Consider the following 17,693-nt stretch of genomic DNA (forward strand, 5'->3'; position numbering starts at 1 on the left):
ATTATTCAACATATTATTCAATAGTAATTTAGCTTCGTTGACTGTTCTTTCCCTGAAAACACAACCAGCACAACTATCCAAGTGGTCCTTGGAAGCATCAGTTAGTCAATTATAAAAGATATCAAGTATTTCATTTTTCTTAAGAGGATGATCAGGCAAAGCATTAAGTAATCGTAGAAGCCTCCCCCAAGCTTGTGGGAGACTCTCTTCTTCTATTTGCACAAAGTTATATATTTCCCGCAAGGCAGCTTGTTTCTTATGAGCAGGGAAATATTTAGCAGAGAAGTAATAGATCATATCCTGGGGACTACGCACACAACCAGGATCAAGAGAATTAAACCAAGTCTTAGCATAACCCTTTAATGAGAACGGAAATATCTTAAGGATGTAATAATAGCGAGACGTCTCACTATTAGTAAACAGGGTGGCTATATCATTTAACTTGGTAAGATGTGCCACAACAGTTTTATATTCAGTGCCATAGAAAGGATCAGATTCAACTAAAGTAATAATCTCAGGATCAACAGAGAATTCATATTCCTTATCAGTAACAAAGATAGGTGAAGTGGCAAAAGAGGGGTCATGTTTCATTCTAGCATTAAGTCTTTTGTTCCAGCTTAGCTAACAATTTCTTAAGATCTAATCTATCATTGCAAGCAAGAAAATCTCTAGCAGTTTCTTCATCCATAACATAACCCTCAGGAATAACAGGCAATTCATAATTAGGAGGAGAACCTTCATCATCACTTTCATCAATAATTTCATTTTCAATAATTTCATTCTCCCTAGCCTTAGTAAGTTGTTCATCAAGAAATTCACCTAATTGCACAGTAGTATCAAGCATAGAAGTAGTTTCATCATAAGTATCATGCATAGCAGAAGTAGCATCATCAATAACATGCGACATATCAGAATTCATAGTAGTAGCAGGTTTAGGTGTCGCAAGCTTACTCATAACAGAAGGAGAATCTAGTGCAGAGCTAGATGGCAGTTCCTTACCTCCCCTCGTAGTTGAGGGATAGATTTTAGTTCTTTGATCTTTCAAGTTCTTCATAGTGATCAGCAGATATAAATCCCAAGTGACTCAGAGAATAGAGCTATGCTCCCCGACAACGGCGCCAGAAATTAGTCTTGATGACCCACAAGTGTAGGGGATCGCAACAGCTTTTGAGGGTAGAGTATTCAACCCAAATTTATTGATTCGACACAAGGGGAGCCAAAGAATATTCTTGAGTATTAGCAGTTGAGTTGTCAATTCAACCACACCTGGATAACTTAGTATCTGCAGCAAAGTATTTAGTAGCAAAGTAGTATGATAGTAATGGTAATGATAGCAAAAGTAATATTTTTGGGTTTTGTAGTGATTGTAACAATAGCAACAGAAAAGTAAATAAGCGAAGCACAAGATGTGAAAAGCTCGTAGGCAATGGATCAGTGCTGGATAATTATGTCGGATGTGATTCCTCATGTAATAGCTATAACATAGGGTGACACAGAACTAGCTCCAGTTCATCAATGTAATGTAGTCATGTATTCCGAATATAGTCATACGTGCTTATGGAAAAGAACTTGCATGACATCTTTTGTCCTACCCTCCCGTGGCAGCGGGGTCCTAGTGTAAACTAAGGGATATTAAGGCCTCCTTTTAATAGAGAACCGGACCAAAGCATTAACACATAGTGAATACATGAACTCCTCAAACTATGGTCATCACCGAGAAGTATCCCGATTATTGTCACTTCGGGGTTGTCGGATCATAACACATAATAGGTGACTATAGACTTACAAGGTAGGATCAAGAACACACATATATTCGTGAAAACATAATAGGTTCAGATCTGAAATCGTGGCACTCGGGCCCTAGTCACGAGCATTAAGCATAGCAAGGTCATAGCAACATCAATCTCAGAACATAGTGGATACTAGGGATCAAACCCTAACAAAACTAACTTGATTACATGGTAAATCTCATCCAACCCATCACCGTCCAGCAAGCCTACGATGGAATTACTCACGCACAGCGCTGAGCATCATGAAATTGGTGATGTAGGATGCTTGAAGATGACGACGGCGATGAATCCCCCTCTCCGGAGCCCCAAAGGGACTCCAGATCAGCCCTCCCGAGAGAGATTAGGGCTTGGCGGCGGCTCCGTATTGTAAAACGCAATGAAACTTTCTCTCTGATTTTTTCTCTCCGTGAGACGGAATATATGGAGTTGGAGTTGAGGTCGGCGGAGCTGCAGGGGGGCCACGAGACAGGGGGCGCGCCCCCACCCTCGTGGACAGGGTGTGGGTCCCTGGTCTTCATCTTTTGCCAGTATTTTTTATATTTTCTGAAACTTGTCTCCGAGGATTTTCAGGTCATTCCAAGAACTTTTGTTTTCTACACATGAAACAACATCATGGTAATTCTGATGAAAACAGCATCAGTCTGGATTAGTTTCATTCAAATCATGCAAGTTAGAGTCCAAAACAATGGCAAAAGTGTTTGGAAAAGTAGATACGTTGGAGACGTATCAGGGCGTTCTGATAACCCCTCCCGCACTCCGGTTTTACCCGAAACTTTCCGGAACACTTCCGATGTTCGAATATAGCCGTCCAATATATCAATCTTTATGTATCGACCATTTGAAGACTCATCATCACGTCCGTGATCTCATCCGGGACTCCGGACAAACTTCGGTCATCAAAAACACATAACTCATAATACATATCGTCATCGAACGTTAAGCGTGCGGACCCTACGGGTTCGAGAACTATGTAGACATGACCGAGACACATCTCTGGTCAATAACCAATAGCAGAACCTGGATGCTCATATTGGCTCCCACATATTCTATGAAGATCTTTATCGGTCAAACCGCATAACAACACACGTTGTTCCCTTTGCCATCAGTATGTTACTTGCCCGAGATTCGATCGTCGGTATCATCTTACCTAGTTCAATCTCGTTACCGACAGGTCTCTTTACTCGTTCCGTAATACTTCATCCTATAACTAACTCATTAGTCACAATGCTTGCAAGGCTTATAGTGATGAGCATTACCGAGAGGGCCCAGAGATACCTCTCCGAAACACAGAGTTTCAAATCCTAATCTCGATCTATGCCAACCCAACAAGCACCTTTGGAGACACCTATAGAGCACCTTTATAATCACCCTTTTATGTTGTGATGTTTGGTAGCACACAAAGTGTTCCTCCGGTATTCGGGAGTTGCATAATCTCATAGTCTGAGGAACATATATAAGTCATGAAGAAAGCAGTAGTAATGAAACTGTAACGATCATAATGCTAAGCTAACGGATGGGTCATGTCCATCACATCATTCTCCTAATGATGTGATCATGTTCATCAAATGACAACGCGTGTCTATGGTTAGGAAACATAACCATCTTTGATTAACGAGCTAGTCAAGTAGAGGCATACTAGGGACACTATGTTTTGTCTATGTATTCACACATGTACTAAGTTTTCGGTTAATACAATTCTAGCATGAATAATAAACATTTATCATGAAATAAGGAAATAAATAATAACTTTATTATTGTCTCTAGGGCATATTTCCTTCACTAAGGACACTCAGTCCTCGCCCAATCACTTTGGTAAGTCTTCAAGGTAGACTTCCAAACCTTCACAGACTTCGTTCACCGGCAATCCACAATGACTCTTGGGTGCTCGGAACGCAACGCCTAACCGGCTGGAGGATTCACAGTCCTCAAGTGTAACAAGTCTTCAGATCACGTGGATAGAAAGACTTCAGTGATGCCTAACACTCTTTGGCTCTGGGTGTTTCGGGCTTTGTCCTTGCAAGGGTCTCTCTCTCAAATGCTTCAGAGGTGGGTTGCTCTCAAATGACAAAAGCCGTGCAATAACTCTGAGCAGCCACCAATTTATGGTGTAGGGGGTGGGCTATTTATAGCCAAGTGGCAACCCGACCTGATATGTCCGAAATGACCCTGGGTCACTAAAGAACCGACACGTGTCTAACGGTCAGATTTCAAACACACGCGGGAGCTTGGCTTGGGCTACAAGCAAAGCTGACTCATCCAGCTCTGGATAAGGTTTGCTCTCATTGTCTTCGTTCGAAGAAATAGGATTTGGTTGAGCATCACATCAGTCACTCTGACATTGTTCACTGGGACCCCACTTAACAGTACGGTGGTTCCTATGACTCAATAAAAAAGAAATGAAAATTCGAAACATCTATGTCTTCGCACTCAATAGTCTTCAAGTGAATATATTCAAACGTAATAATCTTCATCATGAAAGTCTTCATGAACCACCATTGTCTTCACACATTTTTAGGGGGCATCTCTGGTAGGTAAACCAAATTAATGAGGGACTATTACCTGTGTTATCCTGCAATTCTCACAAACACATTAGTCCCTCAATCACGTTTGTCGTCAATACTCCAAAATCAACTAGGGGTGGCACTAGATGCACTTACAATAACCGACTAGGTTGTGTAATCCTTGGGGCCCCAATATCTTATATAAGACAATTGATACAACATATTATAATATTGTTGTATTACCTATGCTTTGCACATTACAATCGCAATATACACGAGCAGGGGTAAGGTTTTATCTCGTAAGGAGTGCCTGCACCTGAGTAAATATGTCTCATGTTTTCTCTTTGACCTAATCGCCACGGCGGGATACTCTACCGAGGGATCTGCCGGAATTAGCTTCGACACACGTTTCGACTTTGGTGTCAGTCGATGGTGGTTGTGTGAGTCCCTTGGGAGCTCTTATTCCATGTTGAAACCGTTAGATTATTGTTATAGCACTCATATGTGCCGGATCATGAACCTCTCACTCGCTCGTTTAGTTATTTTCCGCCTGCTCCATTGCTAGCTCAGAAAATAACCACCATATTTTTTTATTTGAACAAGTTCATTCAATCAAAAGAAGTTCTAGTATTTTAAAAATCTTGGATTAAAATAAACATGAAGTAAAAAACAAAATAGAAAGTATTTGTGGATTTAAAACAATGTTCATGAATTTTGAAGTTTTCTAAATTAAAAAATGTTCACATACTTAAAAATGTTCATGCATTTTAAAATATTTATGGAATACAAAAAATATTAGTGAATTATAGAACAAGTTCATAGTATTTTTAAATTAGTTTTGTTAAGTCTCAGTCAGCTGACATTTCGTTATGTCTCAATCGATGTTATATTCCTTTGATTTTGCATGGAGATTTGTACATTTTTTTTCTTTTCAATTTTCCTTTTTTGTTCTTATATACTATATGTCACTTGAGTGAGACTAGGTTAAATCTCAGTCGATTTAGCATGTGAAAAAATATTCACGAGTTTACCTAGCCACTCCCTTTTTAAATATTCACGAGTTGTAAAAATATTCATGGTTTAGCATGTGAAAAAATAGAAAAGAGAAGAAAAAAAGAAGAAAAGAACAAAACACTCGATAATTCAACCCAGAGCCTGGGGGACAGTACCGTGATTTAAAAAGGAAAGAAGTTCAAAAAAAATAGATTTTTTGGTGGTGCAAGATGCTCCTGTCATGAACTCCGTGCAAAATTTTGTGAGGTTTGGCCATTCGAGAATGTCGTGGCAAAAAAGACAAAATCAGGCGTGAACTGTGCGATTTTTAAAAGTTTGTCAGACATCCGAAATATGTTTTTTGTGCCACGAGCTCCTTGAATGTTCAAACTTCACAAAATTTCGCACGGAGTTCACGCACACGAAGTTAGAACGGGTCGCGTGCCTCCTACGTGTAGTTGACAAAACATTCGATGTCACTTAGACAGTCCCGCCGTGAGAAACAAGTGAGCCGACGACCTAGCATTTCCTAGGTAAACACGCACACGCATGAGAGGCACCGCCCGACGCACACTGTCGCAAGCTCGCCCGTCCTCGATCGGGCAACCATGGAGAAGAGCGGAGAGGCGGAATGGCGTTTTGGGGCGGAAAACCCGGCGCTCGAGGCGGCCAGCAGAGCATCCGCTCCCTCGTGCGCCGCGTGTATGACTTCCTGGACACGAGCGACCCGCGGCCCGTCGCGCCGTTCGGCCACGGCGACCCCTCGGCGTTCGCGTGCTTTCGCACGGCGGCTGCGGCCACGGAAGCCGTCGTCGCCGCCGTTCTGTCGGGCAAGCACAGCCGCTACTCCCCTGCCGCCGGCGTGGCCGACGCGCGCAGGTGCGCCGCTGCAGCCTTAGTTTCTTCTCTGTTTCAGTCAGTCGAAGTTTCATACGAGGCAGCAAAAGTAAACGCATACTCCTATATATGTACTGCTGCAGCGCCGTCGCAGCGTACCTGTCCCGCGAGCTCCCCTACGAGCTGGCCGCAGGCGACGTCGTGCTCACAGCCGGCTGCAACCACGCCATCGAGATCATGATAGCCGTGCTGGCCTCGCCTGGCGCCAACGTGCTGCTGCCGCGGCCGGGGTACCCAACGTACGAGGCGCGCGCGGCCTTGTGCGGCCTCGAGTTCCGGCACTTCGATCTTTTGCCGGAGAAGGGGTGGGAGGTCGACCTCGACGGAGTAGAGGCTGTCGCCGACGAGAGGACCGTCGCCATGGTCATCGTTAATCCCAATAACCCCTGTGGGAGCGTCTACTCGTATGACCACTTGGCCAAGGTAGTACGTATCTACCTTAAACGGTCACCACTTCAGAGAGATGCACGTTGCATACTTGCATATATGTGATGATCAAACAGATTGCAGAGACCGCAAGGAAGCTCCGAGTCATGGTAATCAGTGACGAAGTATACGGCCATTGCGTCTTTGGTAGCAAGCCGTTCGTGCCCATGGGTGTGTTTGGGGAGACAGCTCCAGTGGTGACCTTGGGAGGCATCTCCAAGCGGTGGTGGATGGTGCCTGATTGGCGACTTGGCTGGATCGCGGCATCCGATCCAAAGGGAGTCCTCAGGGACAAGAAGGTACGTAGCACGACCCAGCTTTCAAGTGGCGAATTGAATCTGGTCATGCATGCATGACATCTGAAAGAAAACCTAATTTGTTCTCGGTAACAGGTTATTCAGTCGATAATAAGTTACTGTGGCATCTCGGTAGACCCCGTAACATTTGTTCAGGTTAGTGCCAAGCAAATGTTCGTGTGTAGTATCAGCGCTGGTAGTTTCTCTCTCAGCGCCGTGGAAATATATAACTTGACCAGGGAGCTATACCCCAAATCATCGCCAAAACGGATGAAGCATTCTTCGAGAACGCCATGAACGTGATGAGAGAGGCTGCGGAGATATGCTACCAGAAACTCAACGACATCGACTGCATCACCTGCCCTCACAAACCAGAGGGGTCCATGGTCGTCATGGTGAAGCTGGACCTGTGCTGCTTAGATGGCATCGACGATGATGTCGACTTCTGCACCAAGGTTGCCCGAGAGGAATCCGTGGTCATTTGCCCTGGTACATATATAATCAATCATGCATTGGACTTATCAACTGTACAGTATTACATGCATTGTGCTGCTATCTGGTTTTGGTATTGTAACTTAACTTGTTTTGACATCGTTTACATGGCCCATGACTATGTTGTAATAATCAAATTAACTGGGAGGAACAAACCTCTTCCTTCCATAGTCTGAAAATATTCTTGCTACAATTCACGGGGTGGGGTATCTGCTGGTTCAATTACGTACTAATTAACGGTAGTATTCTGCAACTGAAAATTAACACATGCTCTTGCACTACAGGGAGTGGACTGGGAATGAAGGATTGGCTCCGTATTACGTTTGCCGTTGATCGACCCCTTCTCGAGGATGGTCTGGAGAGGGTCAAGTCTTTCTGCAACAGGCATGGCAAAGCTAAGGAGGTGAAGTAATATATGCAGAGTTAGGGGTGAGCATGTGCAACTTTGTTGCATATGAGAGAAATCAAACTCGGATGAATGTAATAGCGAACGCAAAGTCTAACCTGCCACTAGTATTTACATACCAGTGGCAGGTGCCACATTTTAATTGTCACTGATGAAATGTCCCCCACTAATATTTCCGTTCCAAATTACTCGTCGTGGTTTTAGTTCAAATTTGAACTAAAACCACGACGAGTAATTTGGAACGGAGAGAGTACATAGCAGTGGAGGAAAATTACAGTGGCCGTTGCACCACTCGGCCCATCACTGGTACTTGAGGTGTTCGGATCTCGGGATCCGTCATCTGGCACCAGCTGTGAGTCGGGGAGACGTAGTTGCCGGTGAAAACCGAGTCGACGGCGGGCGACGGCGGCGTTCCACGTCGTTACCTTGATGAAGGCATCGTCATGTGACTATCGTCGACCCACTCGTATTGCTCCGGGGGAAACCCTAGGATCTGGTGTTCCAGACCGGACGATGGCGGCACTGCGGTGTCGTTTCTCTTTTGAGAGCATCGTTTTGTGGAGCAGCGCTGGAAGTCAGAGGCAGGAGGTGGAGCGGCTTCGTCTTGCACGGAGTTTCGGTGGAGATGTCAAGTCATGCCTGACCGACAGGTGCTACGCTTGGTCATGCCTGGTCGGCAGGTGCTACGCATGACAGATCTCCAAGGGCTTCAAGCTGTGTCGGTTGGTGGTACTTGGCAGCATGGCGCTGAGGTGTATCAGTGGCGACCGCGACGTGTTCAGCTGTTTGCACACAGGGAGGAGGTGCCGTTGGGCGCCGTGGTGGCGTTGACGATAGCTAGACCGAGCAAGGTTGATGCATCAGTACAGTTCTGAAAATGGAGCGGTGGCAGTTGGCGGCGGCGGCCTCTGAGAGCACGCCGGACCAGTGTGTGCCCTAGACCCGACAAGTGGCTAGGTTGGGGTCTCAGGTCTTAGATGTTAGGCTTGACTGCGATGTCTGTTTGGTATTAGGCCCAGGCTATCTGCGCCCCTTCATCAACTGGATAGGTGCAGCGGCAGTTTGTTGCTTAGACGGCGGATTTAGTCTTACTATTGTATGACTCTGTAAGGTCTTGTGAGAATAATTAATAAAGTGGCCGTATGCATCGCCCATATGCAGTGGCCGGGGGTCATCCTACTTTTCTAAAAAAAAACTGGTACTTGAGGTATTAGTGGCGAGCTAAGCTATCCACCCGCCACTGGTTAGCCATGCGTATATAACTTACCAATGGCAAGCTATTTCTGCGGTCCATCATCGGTAACTTTTTAGGTATTTTCTTGTCTTTTTAGGTTTTTTCTGGGTTTTAGGGTTTCATTGTATTGTATAAAAATTGAACTTTTTAGGGTTAATTTGCTACTTCCTCCGTCCCAAAATAAGTGTCTCAACTTTGTACATTAGTACAAAGTTGAGACAGTTATTTTGGGACGGAGGGAGTATATTTTAGGCATTTCATGAATATCTATCTATTTAACTTGATATAATTCATAATTGAACTGCAAGTGCATTTAGAAAATTCCAAACATTGGTAGAAAAATCATACTGAAGGTAGTGAGCATATATTTAGGTCTTATGACACTAATGTTTGGAAATTTCAAACATGTAGATGAAAAAACTCATACGAACAACTTTTAGGTAAGTGGTTTTTGAATTTGCAAAAAAAACATAAATAAAGTTTGAAAACTAAGAAACTTTGCTTGGTGTCATTATATAAAATGCATAGTATGTGATTAAAATTTGAAAAAGTTACGATGGGTTGCTTGGAAACTTAAGTAAGCCTCAAGGCGCGTCGCATATCAAATTAACATGTTGATTTCTCAAAAAAAATCCTCGCAAAAAAACATGTTAATTTCTCAAACATTTCTTGCATATGACCTAAATATATACCCAAGCACTTATTAATGTACATGTAGTTCAAATTTGAATTATATCCATTAAATTCCTAAAAAATCAAATTAACCGAAAAAAATGTCCCAAAATTTTTACATGGAATTTACAATGGTGAATTTTCAACATATAAAAGTTTCAACGGAAAATGATGATTTTTTTTACTTTCCCCTTAAAATTCTTATTGATCCTTGGAGATGCTTTGGTTCTAAGCAAAGTACTGTTGATTGCTAGGGTTGCTAGGTATATAGTCTAACAACGAGTTGGGCTTCTAAGTGCAGAAGTTTGTAGATAATAGCTAGAATTTCCCCTTGTGAGAAATCAAGATGTCAATTCATAGAGGTACAGTGTTATGATCCAATGATCAACTATGCAACACAAATAAATCCCCATTTATGTCCCCAACAAAACTAACAAGGGTGTCAAACTTGCCAGCCTTACTAGTTGTACAAGATAACCAAAATATAATGTGATAGATAATTGACGATGCGGGAAACCGCCAGTACCCTTGGTACAGTGTCGAGCATAAGCAGTTCTCACAAGGGCCCGGATACGGGCCCTCATGGTGAGGTAATACCATACGTCCTGCTTTATGTCTTGTATTGATGATGGAGCACCTTGAGGGGGTTACATGATAAATGGCATGAGTTATTCAGGCCCCAAGATTATCTCAGATGGAAAAGCGTTCAACACGAAAAGTCTTCGTCTCATTAAGCTGGACAATTTCCTTTATTGAATCATTTCAATCCAAGGTCGTATGTGGTGTGTGGGTTCCAAATACTAAACTACTATTGATGACATTCATTCCAAATTCTAAACAGATATTGATGGTGTTCATTCCAAAATTGAACATGTCTCACATCATTATCCTAAGAATGGCAACCTCTAAGATCCTCGAATGAATTAATGCATTCCATTTTGATCATATCTTGTTCATCACATGGAATACATCTTGATCATATTTGATTCAATCAATTTTGATGCACAATTATATGTAGATGACATTTATTCTGAACCCATTCAATCTTCTTATTGCATTGCCCATGGAACAAACCTTCATATATAACTTGATGTCATTGTTTGTCCATAAGAATTGCCATTCATTATCAAGCCTAAATGCATATGTTTATGTTGATGGATTTGATCCTTCAATTCATCCAATATTCTTCATGCATTGTCAATGGATATTTCTTTCGAATGTATGCCTCGGTGCAAATATTAGTCTATAAGGATTGTCACGAATTACCAAACACATGGGGACTACATGCACTTTCAAACTTATATTTTGGATACTATTTTGGAATAACTTACCAAACCAAATATCATTAGTGGTATGGCTAACAAAAGTTTGGGAACTTTGCAACTCCATGAAGATTATACGTGTGCACTTATTGCACAACCTGTTGTTGTAGCTGAACAATTTGAGATAAGACCTCACCTAGTTACCATGATTTAGCAAAACCAACTCAAAAGCTCTACTTGGGAGGTTGTAGGTACGCATTTGCATACCTTTACCGAGCTTCTTGATATGTTTATGACATAATCTTGCTGACATGCTAAGATTTTAATTATGGTATAATATTACAGATTGTAGATAGGAAGATCGCGAGCCATTAGAGCTTGCTTGGGATCGTATTGAAGAAGCTATTAGGAATTTTCCTAATCATAGAATGGAAGAGGCATGCCTCTTTGGTTGCATGTCTCTTGCACTCCAAATGTATGTTTGGTTGTTTGTTTACGTGTGCACTGATGGTTAATCCCACCTCATGCCCACTTGGTGAACTTAGCTTCCACCACCACGCTTGAAGAACTTTTTCTATGTGTTTTGAAATAAGAAACCTTACAACATAAGAGTTGTGTGGAACAAAGAGATTAATTAAGCTAGTGGTCAAAGAAAATTTTAAGTGATCGACCATTTGCGATGATTTCGATCAAGAGGGTAGGTGAGAGAGAGGTTGAAGAAAACATGTTCACATAATATACACATGAACGTGTTATAGCACAATACAATAGGGAGATATAGATCTACTTGTCTATGAGCGGCCAAACAGAAAACTTACAACGCGAAAGTTGAGTGAAATAGTGAGAGAGGAGCTACTCAATAGTAATTTCAAATGGCCGACCGTGTGCGATGAATTTGACAACAATCCATCTAAAAATGGCTCCAAACATGAACATGAAAACTGAAGATTCAGCAAATGAAACTAGGAACCGATCGCCTGAATGGAATCACAACGTTAATGTGCAATGTATATTTTATCTCAAGTCAAAGTATTGTTGTGTATATTAGAAGTTTTTAGGTGAAGGGGATCAAGGGAGGTGGGTAGAAAGAACACGTGCAAACCTACTTACCACTTTGCACCAAGCATGCATCACGAGAGCCACCCGAGCGCTAATTTTGGCTCGCTCGGGCTTGATTGAGAGGAAACGATCGATTCGAGCACTCCTTCTCAGCCAGGCTAGCACCGCTTTAAATTTACGCTGGGCAGAATTTTGATACAACACAGGCAACCAAACGGACCAAAACAATCCAAATTTGCATCATGCGGGCATGGCAAGATTGCGTGCAACCACCCAAACATGTTCATGATAGTAGGACATTAAACTTACAAATCCATCTTCGACGTCGACCCTTGTACCTCACCATAAAGGCATGCTCCATGATATCAAGGGTTGCATGATAAGCACAATCTCCTATGCCTTAGTTAAGCACAATTCTTGTTTTTGTTGTTGCAAATGAATGAAGAGTTAACAAAAAAAATTGACTATAGAGTTGTGATGGCATACGCTAACCTCCAGGGTTTGATTCCAATCTCACATTTGCGAGCATGTTGCCCGATTTTCGTTTCTTTCACCAAAAGACCAAAACATGTCTTGTAACTTGTGTAGTGTGTGTGCCATTAAAAAATTAAACACAAAAAGTGATCTAAAGTGAATATAAATTAAAATAATACATGAAACGATCTAATAATATAGAGTGCAATAACTCCCAACATTTCAATAACTCTCGATAAACTAAAATGAGCGCTTATCTGTTTATGCTAAACATTTTTACTTAATAGAAAAATATTCAATATTAAAAATTTAGCAGAATGGGTCACAATTTAGTTTCACTAAAATATTAGCCACATAATTATTTGCTATACAATTTTGATGTCTATCATTGCAAAAACACTTCTACTCAATTCGAACTTCATACCACAAAAGTTGTTATATTATTCTTTTAGACGTTATCTCTTAAAAATAATACACTAAACCAAGTCATATATTTGGGGTGATAAAAAATGGCATACATGTAGAAATTATGTTTTCTCACGTAAAGAAGTTATGGTGTATATGTATGTGATAAGGTCCATTTTAGTATCCTTAAATATCCTGAGTAAAAGATATAATAGTTCGGCATCTAACAAATATAGTGGCTGTTTTTTAGAGCTTGTACAACTGTGTATCATAGTTGTAAGCAAGTAGAAAATTCTAGGGTGCATAATATAGGAAACGTTATGTCAGGAAAAAAAATCACACAAGGGTTATAGAATCAAGCGTCTAGAGCCAAAAGCAATATCCGACAAATAAGCTTATACATGTTATAAAGTTCACATAAAGTTGATAAGATACCAAAGCACACTTGTTCGTACATGCCAAAAAGCACACTTCAAACAAAAAACTTGTTCATACGCGCCAAAGCACACTTGTAACTTTGCAACTTAAACTTGTTCATCACTACATAGTCTTGGCAAAAGATAAGATCCCAAAGCACACTTGCCATCATCACTTACAACCAGCACATCATTTTTTCAGAAGTAAGAATACACATAGCACCATGACACTTGCCTTCGCCACCACAAGCATTTCTCTCCCTAAACCAACAATGCAGTTGCCCTGTGATTGGTCATGGTAGCTGCATGCCGGAAATTTCCTCTGATTGGATATCCATTTCTTCTGGTACCTCCATTTCCTTTGTTGCCAGTTGCATTCCCTCTCCTCTTATCTCTTGCACGCTGAAGCTCTTCTCTTATCTTCTCTCCTTTGTTGTGCTTGGTGCATCAACCGCATCATTACCAACAAGGATCTCATGATCAACCAGATAACCCACATGCTCCAACTCCTAGTGCTAGAAATCGCATATATGTTATCAACCAAAAAATTGAAAATATCAATTTTCCTAGAGGACATGGACCAAGGGCGTGTTTGGTTGCCCGCACCGAGCCCAACCAGGCCCACGCGGGAAGGGAGAGGCCTATTTGGTTGCCTGGTTTTCCTGTTGCGCCTGCATCGCACGCTTCTCAAAGCAGCCGAGAGCCTGGCTTGCTGGAAACCCTCAGATCGGCAGTTTCTCACGAGCCAGACTGAGTGCGACGCGAGGTCGCACAGGCGGGAGCAAGGCGAGGGCAAGGGGGGATGGCGGGAGATGGAAATCTGGCGCGCCATCCCGGCGCCAAATTAGCCTCACCCCCCTTTCACTCGCTCACACATAGTCACTGCCCCCTTTCTTCACTACTGCCTCACCACCGGCGGCGGCTGCGATTTCAAATCTGCGCTATAGGTGGCGGCGGCGGAAGAGGCGGCGGCATTTGCGGCAGATCTGGTGCTCCCCTTGTTGTTGGCCACTGTCTGCTCGACCTAGTATGTGCCATGGCTCCCTCTACGCCGTCCTCGTCTCCGATGCCGGTAAGCAGCACCCCCTCCCCCCTTTGTTAGCTCAGTGGTTAGGCCTTTAAACTAGGTGTAGGATCGATTTCCCACTGAACGAACCGTCGATGTCGACTAGGTTATGGACGCACGGATGAGGCTGATAATCCAGGCAGCAGCACTGATTAGTGTGATTCAGGCATGGGTCATGTTCATGCACCAGAGAGCTGTTCGTCATGCTAGGAGACCGTTGATCCGCTATGGTCCATTATTTCCCCGGGAACAGGAGAGGATCCAAAATCTGAACTACATCTACAACTGCAATGACGTCGAGGCTCTGTGGATGCTTAGAATGAAAAGAGCACCATTTGTCAGGCTTGTCGAGACCTTCAGGAGCAGGGGCCTGTTACAAGATAGCATCAACACCAGTGTCGAAGAGCAAGTGGCCATGTTCCTCCATGTTGTTGGCCATAACCAGAGGTTCAGGGTCATTCACAACACGTTCAAGAGATCAATGGAGACTATCTCTAGGTACTTCAAGCAGGTGCTTTTTGCTGTTGGGGAGCTTAGAGGAGACATGATCAGGAGACCATCTGGCCAGACTCCACCCAAGATTTGCGGAAGCCCAAGATGGTATCCATACTTCAAGGTGAGCATTGATAATATACACTTTTCATGGCTTGATATGCTTGTATTGTTCAAGTTCAGCACTAACACAGGCTTAGTGATGCCATTTTCAGGACTGCATTGGGGCAATAGATGGTACTCATGTCACTGCTAGAGTTCCTAGGTCACAGTCTGCAACATACAGGGGGAGGAAGCACTACGCAAGCCAGAATGTGCTTGCTGCTGTTGACTTTGATCTGAAGTTCACATATGTGCTGGCTGGCTGGGAGGGGTCAGCGCATGATGCAAACATTCTCACTGATAGCATGAGTCGACCTGATGGGATCAACATCCCCGATGGCAAGTTCTACCTTGGAGATGTTGGCTATGCATGTCGGCCGGGTATTCTTCCACCCTTCAGGAAAACAAGGTACCATCTCAACGAGTTCTCTGGTAGGAACTTTCCTAGGACTGCACAGGAGCTGTTTAATTTGAGACACTCCAGCCTTAGAGTAACTGTTGAGAGGGCATTTAGAGCTCTAAAGAATAGGTTTAAGATCCTGGATCAGAAGCCATTCCACCCATACTCCACTCAAGTTAAGCTAGTTCTTGCTTGTTGCATTCTGCATAACTGGATCCTCCAGTGGGGCTTTTATGAACACGTGCCTGAGGAGGAAGAGGTCGACCCTGACGATGTTGTTAGCTCTGGCCATGGTGTGGAGGCATTTGACAATGACGCTTGGAAGAACAAAAGGTTGGAGTGGGCAGAGGCAATGTGGCTTAACAGAGGTCACTACAGGATTCGAAGGAAGAGGAAGAAGAAGCAGCAGCGGCGGCAGAAGCACAGAAGAAGAGGAAGAAGAAGAAGCGGCAGCAGCAGCAGAAGCAGAAGAGGAAGATGAAGAGGAAGAGGAAGCAGTGCTACGTCTTGAGCTTGCGTTGGTTTTCCTTGAAGAGGAAAGGGTGATGCAACAATAATAGCGTAAGTATTTCCCTCAGTTTTTGAGAACCAAGGTATCAATCCAGTAGGAGGCTCCTCAAAAGTCCCACGCACCTACACAAACAAACAAAGAACTTGCAACCAACTCAATAAAGGGGTTGTCAATCCCTTCACGGCCACTTGCGAAAGTGAGATCTAATAGAGATAGTATGATAAGATAAATATATTTTTGGTATTTTATAATATAGATGCAAAAAGTAAAGATGCAAATAAAAGTAGATTGGAAGCAAATATGATAAAAGATAGACCCGGGGCCATAGGTTTCACTAGAGGCTTCTCTCAAGATAGCATAAGTATTACGGTGGGTGAACAAATTACTGTCGAGCAATTGATAGAAAAGCGGATAATTATGAGATTATCTAGGCATGATCATGTATATAGGCATCACGCCCGCAACAAGTAGACCGACGCCTACCTGCATCTACTACTATTACTCCACACATCGACCGACTCCTGCCTGCATCTAGAGTATTAAGTTCATAAGAACAGAGTAACGCCTTAAGCAAGATGACATGATGTAGAGGGATAAACTCATGCAATATGATATAAACCTCATCTTTTTATCCTCGATGGCAACAATACAATACGTGCCTTGCAACCCCTGCTGTCACTGGGTAAGGACACCGCAAGATTGAACACAAAGCTAAGTACTTCTCCCATGGCAAGAAAGATCAATCTAGTAGGCCAAACCAAGCTGATAATTCGAAGAGACTTGCAAAGATAACTCAATCGTACATAAAAGAATTCAAAGGAGATTCAAATATTTCTCATAGATAAACTTGATCATAAACCCACAATTCATCGGATCTCGACAAACACACCATAAAAAGAGTTTACATCGAATAGATCTCCACAAGAGAGGGGGAGAACATTGTATTGAGATCCAAAAAGAGAGAATAAGCCATTTAGCTAATAACTATGGACCCGTAGGTCTGTGGTAAACTACTCACAACTCATTAGGGGGGCTATGGTGTTGTTGTAGAAGCCCTCCATGGTCGATTCCCCCTCCGGCAGAGCGTCGGCGAAGGCTCCAAGATGGGATCTCACGGATACAGAAGGTTACAGCGGTGGAAATTGTGTTTCGTTGGCTCCCTGGATGTTTTTGGGGTACGTAGGCTTATATAGGAGGAAGAAGTACGTCGGTGGCAGCCCGAGGGGCCCACGAGACAGGGGGCGCGCCCTATAGGGGGGGCGCCCTACCCTCTCGTGGCCGCATCGGCTGCTTCTTGACTTGCACTCCAAGTCCTCTGGATCACGTTCGTTCCAAAATTCATGCTCCTGAAGGTTTCATTCCGTTTGGACTCCGTTTGATATTCCTTTTCTTCGAAATTCTGAAATAGGCAAAAAACAGCAATACGGGCTGGGCCTCCGGTTAGTAGGTTAGTCCCAAAAATGATATAAATGTGCAAAATAAAGCCCATAAACATCCAAAAGGGGTAATATAATAGCATGGAACAATAAAAAATTATAGATACGTTGGAGACGTATCAAGCATCCCCAAGCTTAATTCCTGCTCGTCCTCGAGTAGGTAAATGATAAAAAAGAAATTTTTGATGTGGAATGCTACCTAGCATAATTCTCAATGTAATTTTATTTATTGTGGCATGAATGTTCAGATCCAAATAATTCAAAATAAAAGTTCATATTGACATGAAAATGGTGATACTTCAAGCATACTAATCAAAGTAATCATGTCTTCTCAAAATAACATGGCCAAAGAAAGTTATCCCT

At 42.9% G+C, this 17,693-nt stretch overlaps 1 pseudogene; it reads left to right on the forward strand.

Moving 5' to 3' along the window:
- The first annotated feature begins 5,889 nt into the window (after positions 1-5,889).
- On the forward strand, positions 5,890-7,807 carry LOC123065830 (nicotianamine aminotransferase 1-like; annotated as a pseudogene).
- The last annotated feature ends 9,886 nt before the right edge of the window (positions 7,808-17,693 follow it).

This window comes from Triticum aestivum, chromosome 3B, assembly GCF_018294505.1.
Source record: "Triticum aestivum cultivar Chinese Spring chromosome 3B, IWGSC CS RefSeq v2.1, whole genome shotgun sequence".
Lineage (NCBI taxonomy): Eukaryota > Viridiplantae > Streptophyta > Magnoliopsida > Poales > Poaceae > Triticum > Triticum aestivum.